Here is a 7,224-nt window from a genome sequence, read left to right as displayed (position 1 = left end):
AATGAAATTAAAAATTATATTTTAAATAACTAAATTAAATTAAATATAAATTTTTAAAAAATATTATAAATAAAAGAAAAAAAAATACGTAATAGAATATCAAAAAGATAAAAATAAAAAAAAAACTAAAATTAAAATTTAAAATTATAAAAATTATAAATTAGATTAGAAAAAATATATCATAAAAAAATAAAATTAAATTAAAGTAATTACAATTTCTTTTTTAGGGTATTTTATAAATGTGACTTAAAAAAATTAAATTTGAATTAAATTTTGATAAAAAAAGAAAGACATTAAAAAGTTAAAAAAAAGGAGGAAAAGTTAAAAAGTTAAAAAGTAAAATTTTTTAAAAAGTCACAAAAAATAAGAATTGTAAATTAAAAATTAAAAAAAAATTAATGTTTAATTGAAATAAAAATATTTTTTAAATATATTTTATAAAAATAAAATTAATTTAATTAAAAAAATTTTCAAATAAAATTTAAAAATGACCTAAAAAAATTTCATAAAAAGATAAAGAATTGAAAAAAAATAGAAATTGTAATTGTAATTAAAGAACAAAGTTTATAATTTTTAATTTTAAGAAATAAGAATTAAAATTGTAATTGAAATTAAAAATAATATTTTAAATAACTAAATTAATTTAAATATTATTATTTAAAAAATATTTTAAATAAAAGAAAAAAATGGGAGGAAAATTTAATTTCAATTAAATTTTGATCAAAAAATAAATACAGTGTAAAGTTAAAAAATGAGGAAAAATGTGGAAAAAAATTTTATAAATTGAACTTTAGAAAAAATAATATTTTTTTAATTAAAGGAAAAGAATACGTAATAGAATGCTAAAAAGAAAAAAATGGAAGAAAAATGAAATTATAATTTCAAATGATAACTATTTTAAAATAAATAAAAAAAAGTATCATAAAAAAAATAATAAAATAATAATAAAATAGGAATTATAATTATAAATTTTAAAGAAATTTAATTTTAATTTAGATTAGAAATTATCATTTAAATTAATATTTTTATTATTTAATTTAATTAATTTATTAAAAGATTACAAATACATAATTAAAGAAATAAAAAAAAAAAGGAGAAAACGCCATAGAGAATGGCGTTTTCCCCTCCCCAAACCCTTTTTCCCTCCTTCTTCCTTCTCCCCTCCTTCTTCCTTCTCCCTCTTCTCCTTCTCCCTTCTCCCTTCTCCCTTCTCCCTTCTCGATCTTCTCCGGCGTCTCTCCGGCGGCACGGCGGCGAGGTCTCGGTGGCGGTGAGCTCTTCCCCACTCTCTCTCCCTCTTCCTCTTTCTCTCTCCCTCTTCCCCTCTCTCTCTTTTTCTCGTGCCGGCGGTGGGCCGCGCGTCCCGGCGGCGGGCCGCGCATCCCGGCGGCGGGCCGCGCGTCCCGGCCGCTGGTCCCGCATCCCGAAAGTGGCCCCCGGCCCCCTCCTCTCTCTCTTCCTCTCTCTCTCTTCCTCTCTCTCTCCCTTCTCTGTGGCCGCCGGCCACAGACGGCCGGCGGCGGGCCGCGCGCCCCGGCGGCGGGTCCCGCATCCCGACGGTGGCCCCCGGCCCCCTCCTCTCTCTTCCTCTCTCTCTCTCTTCCTCTCTCTCTCTCCCTTCTCCTTGGCCGCCGGCCACAGACGGCCGGCGGCGGGCCGCGCGTCCCGACGGCGGGTCCCGCATCCCGACGGCGGGTCCCGCATCCTGGCGGTGGCCCCCGGCCCCCTCCTCTCTCTTCCTCTCTCTCTCCCTTCTCCTTGGCCGCCGGCCACAGACGGCCGGCGGCGGGCCGCGCGTCCCGACGGCGGGTCCCGCGTCCTGGCGGTGGCCCCCGCCCCCCTCCTCTCTCTCTTCCTCTCTCTCTTCCTCTCTCTCTCTCCCTTGTCCTTGGCCGCCGGCCACAGACGGCCGACGGCGGGTCCCGCATCCCGACGGCGGGTCCCGCGTCCCGGCGGCGGGTCCCGCATCCCGGCGGTGGCCCCCGGCCTCCTCTCTCTCTTTCTCTCTCTCTCTCTCTTCCTCTCTCTCCCTTCTCATTGGCCGCCGGTCAGCTGAAAAGAGCAGTATGGCAAGCAGGAAGTGCTCATCAAGTTCGTAAATTCAATTTTATCATGGGTAGGATTAGAACAGTGAATGAAGAAGCTTGGAGCTGGTTGTCCGAGATAGAAAAAGAGAAGTGGACATTGGCACATGATGATGGCCTACGCTATGGTGTTTTAACTACAAATTTGTCGGAGGTTTTTAACAGTGTTTTACGAGGAGCTAGAAATGTGCCAATTACAGCTTGTGTTCAACTGACATTTTATCGTCTTGTCAAATATTTCAATACGAGGCATGCTCAAGCCTTGAGATATGTAGAGGAGAATCAAAATAATCTTTTTACTCCTCATATTGCAATTAAAATTGCTGAAGATCAAGTTAAGGCTAACCAGCACCGAGTAACAGCATTCAACCTTCAAAGAGGTATATATGAAGTGCTTACGAGAAGAGCAAGCGGAGGATTACGAGGTGGAGGAAATTCTCATACTATTACATTAGCTGAAAGAAAATATTCTTGTGGAAAGTGGAGCACGTACAAATATCCATGTTCACATGTTTTAGCTGTGTGTCAAGAAATTGCTGTACATTTTAGTGCTTTTGTGGATGATGCATATACAATTACAGCATACATGAATGCTTGGAGCGGTAATTTCAATCCACTACCACATGAAGATTACTGGATGCATACACGTATGTTCAAATGTATGCCTGATCATCATCGTTTGAGACCGAAGCATAAAGGTAGACCAAAGTCAACGAGACTACGAAATGAGATGGATGATAGGCAAATAAGAAATAAGAACCACTGTGGTATTTCTAGGGAACAGGGTCATGATCGTCGTCGCTGTCTGAGGATATTTCAACATACTTCAACTTCAAGCAGTGGAAGAAATTGAAAGCTTCGATAATTTATTGTTGTCATTGTTTTATGAATTACTGTGGGATTGTATTTGAATTTTCGTGTTTAATATGTTGGGATGAACTGAATTTTGTGTTTAAGTTAAATTGTGTGATAATATTGTATTTAAAAAAAATTTAAAATATATTGTCTTATTTTTTTTAATACATTTGTGATAAAATTGCTTGAGACAGCGTATTATGACTTACGATCCACGATATCCCGGTCCTCGAGATGGCAGCATTCTTACATTGCAGGAGCACCATCGATCACAGACTATTTTAGATGGCGGCGTAAGCACTACAATCTTATTTACTCTTTAAAATTTTATTTTAAAAATCATGTACGTTATCTAATTATTACATTTTATTGCAGGAGTCCAGACATCTTCGTCTACGACGATCCGATGCAGATTTCTGGAGGACAGAGGACATCCCAGATAGAGTGTTAGATTATTTACGATATCTGAGATTTTATGGAGTATATCAGATCGGTCGTATACAGATGGACGTTGGTCTTATTACTGCTTTGCTTGAGAGATGGCGTCCAGAGACACACACATTTCATCTTCCATTTGGTGAGGCGACCATCAGTTTACAGGATGTCAGCATCCTTACTGGACTACCAGTTGATGGAGATCCAGTTACCGGAGTTGATCCCACACTTACCATTCCGGAGTGGCAGGCTTTGTGCTTGCGATTGTTAGGGTTTGAGCCCGACGCACATTTTTTCGATCATTCACGACTCAAGATTGAGTGTTTGGATGATCGTTATCGTCATTTTCATATTGCGGATGATGCACCAGAGGAGATGGTGCAGCAGTATGTTAGGGGTCAGGTGCTGTGATTGTTAGGTGGTGTCCTGTTACCTGATACTTCATCGAATAAGATGAAGTTGATGTTTTTGCCATTATTAGAGGATTTAGACTTCGCTCGTCGACTCAGTTGGGGCAGTGCAGTACTAGCTTGTCTATACCGAGCTATGTGTCGAGGTTCCTATGCTGATCAGAGCGAGATTGGCGGTTATCTTGTATTATTACAGATACGTGAATTAAAATTTTTAATTTTTAATATTTAATTATATTTTATATTCGATATATCATTTATTTAATTTTTAAATTTTGCAGATTTGGATATGGGAGCGTATGCCGACTATCAGTCCATTACGACGACAGTTGCTCGAGATGCCATCAGAGCAGCAGGATCCTGATGTTCCATTCAGACTAGACGGACCATTAGGATACAGGTATCGAAATATTTTTTTTATTTAAATTTTATTATTTTAAATTTATTTAATATTAGTACATTGTGAAACAAATGGAACGTTGCATTCAACGTTCATCACGTATCGACAAGAGTGGCACGGGTTTATAGGTGCCAGTTGGATACATTAGTTGATACATCTCGACGGATAAATTTAGAATTTTTTACAAATATCAATTTACAGTATTCATAATCTATTATAATTTTTTATTAATTTTTTTTATTTTAACTATATTATATCAGTTTTTGTGGGAGCCATATACAGATGGGATATTGGCTATACTGCCGCAGATGTGTACAGTTGGACACGACATATGGACTGCTAGGGTGTCACTTATTTGTTTTGATGTGGTAGAGTGGCATCTTCCCGATCGTGTCCTACGGCAGTTTGGTCAGACTCAGGGCATCCCAGAGCAGTTTGATACCAGCCAGGGACTTCATCGTATTGATCGACGAGGGAGAGCTCGTATCGACTGGCGTATCAGACATGCACAGTACATCGATATTTGGGATGCACGTCGAGATCACATTGTTCATGGTGATCCTATTTTGAGAAGCCGTTCATATACTGATGACTATATGGCTTGATTTTTTAGCATTACGGTGCGAGTCATTGGACAGTCTCAATATGCAGTTTCTGGATACGAGGGCGAGAGTTCTACTGTACGTCTTTTGGTAAGATTACGAAAAGATGTTCATATTATTTGTGTTATATTTTTATTTTATATTGTACACTATACTGATTGTTTTATACTAACTATTCTATTTTTATTTTATAGACTGATTCTATGTCGGATCTCGTGTTGGACACTCATCGTGCTTTATCTACGACTGATGAGGATGAGCGGATTCAGATACTGTGGGAGATGGAGAGAACAGATTTCGGAACATTTGTGGCGATTGGTGTTGATCCACATACCTGTGCGCCTTGGTATGGAGCAGTTCGGGCGCCAGATATGAGTTATACGCCGTCACCATATGCTTCACATATGCCATCACCGCATATTCCGCATATGTCATCATTTGATGCTGCACAGATGCCACCATCTTTTCATCCACAGATGGCAGCATCTTCTTCTTCCTACATCCCCCAGATGCCATCATCGGGTACCAGTTGGCCACATGAGTATGATACTTTTTTTTCAGGTCCATCCGTGTATCCAGATGAGAGAGTTGAACGGGTCTCTCAGTCCGTAGATGATCCGACAGCATCAGTTATTCCTGAGCAGCATGATCAGCAGATCTCCTCCACTGATATAGGAGAGGAGCCATCACAGCAGGAGCAGCCGGCGAGGACCTTCCTGAGAAGGTCCAAGCGACCACGGGCACCGCGACGTCCTTATGGGACTTAGTCTTTGTTGTATTTGTATTTAGTATTTTTATATTTTTGTTGTACTATTTTTTTTTGTACGTTTGACATTTTTATTCTATTGAATAATATTAAATATTGATTTTATTTTATATTATTTAATTTTAAATGATTGGATATTATGATTGGTGCATATGGATACATATATTTGAACGTGTCTCAGAACATTAGGAGAGAAAATATTATGCTGAAAGGATTATAAAAATTATAACGTAAATAATAATATATCAAATGTTGGTCTTTGAATTGAACTTTAGAAAAAAAAATATTTTTTTAAGTAAAGGAAAGGAATACGTAATAGAATGCTAAAAAGATAAAAATGGAAGAAAACTGAAATTATAATTTTAAATGATAAAATTTTTAAAATAAATTTTAAAATAAATATTATAAAAAAATAATAAAATAATAATAAAATAAGATTTATAATTATAAATTTTAAAGAAATTTAATTTTAATTTAAATTAAAAATTATCATTTAAATTATTATTTTTATTATTTAATTTAATTTATTGATTAAAAGATTACAAATAGATAAGTAAATAAATTAAAAAAAAAAAAAAGAGAAAACGTCATTCTCTCCCCTCCCCAAATCCTTTTTTTCCCCTACTTCTTCCTTCTCCCTTCTCCTTCTCCCTTCTCCCTTCTCGATCTTCTCCTTCTTCCTTTACAAATTTAAGTAAAGAAAAAGAATACGTAATATATCATAAAAATAGAAGAAAACTAAAATTATATTTTTAAATTATAAAAATTATAAATTAAATTAAAAAATATATCATAAAAATAGTAAATAAAAGAAAAAAATAGTAATAAAATAGAAATTATAATTTAAAATAAAAAATTAACTTTAATTTAAATTAAAAATTATCATTCAAATACGTAAAGGCTAGAGAGAGAGGAAGAGAGAGAGGAGGGGGCCGGGGGCCACCGTCGGGACGCGGGACCCGTCGTTGGGGCTCGCAGCCCGCCCCCGGCCGTCTGTGGCCGGCGGCCACGGAGAAGGGAGAGAGAGAGGAAGAGAGAGAGGAGGAGGCCGAGGGCCACCACCGGGATGCGGGTCCCGCCGTCGGGACGCGCGGCCCGCCGCCGACATGAGAAAAAGAGAGAGAGGGGAAGAGGGAGAGAGAAAGAGGAAGAGGGAGAGAGAGGGGGGAAGAGCTCACCGCCGCCGAGACCTCGCCGCCGTGCCGCCGGAGAGGCACCGGAGAAGATCGAGAAGGGAGAAGGGAGAAGGGAGAAGGAGAAGAGGGAGAAGGAGGGGAGAAGGAAGAAGGAGGGGAAAAGGGTTTGGGGAGGGGAAAACGCCATTCTCTATGGTGTTTTCTCCTTTTTTTTTAATTTCTTTAATTATGTATTTATAATATTTTAATAAATAAATTAAATTAAATAATCAAAATAATAATTTAAATGATAATTTTTTAATTTAAATTAAAATTAAATTTCTTTAAAATTTATAATTATAATTTCTATTTTATTATTATTATTTTATTTTTTATGATACTTTTTTTTATTTATTTTAAAATAGTTATCATTTGAAATTATAATTTCATTTTTCTTTCATTTTTTTCTTTTTAGCATTCTATTACGTATTCTTTTCCTTTAATTAAAAAAATATTATTTTTTCTAAAGTTCAATTTACAAAATTTTTTTCCACATT

This window comes from Elaeis guineensis, chromosome 2, assembly GCF_000442705.2.
Source record: "Elaeis guineensis isolate ETL-2024a chromosome 2, EG11, whole genome shotgun sequence".
In the NCBI taxonomy this organism is placed as follows: domain Eukaryota; kingdom Viridiplantae; phylum Streptophyta; class Magnoliopsida; order Arecales; family Arecaceae; genus Elaeis; species Elaeis guineensis.
The sequence above is the reverse complement of the archived record's forward strand: the minus strand, read 5'-3'. Positions refer to the sequence as shown.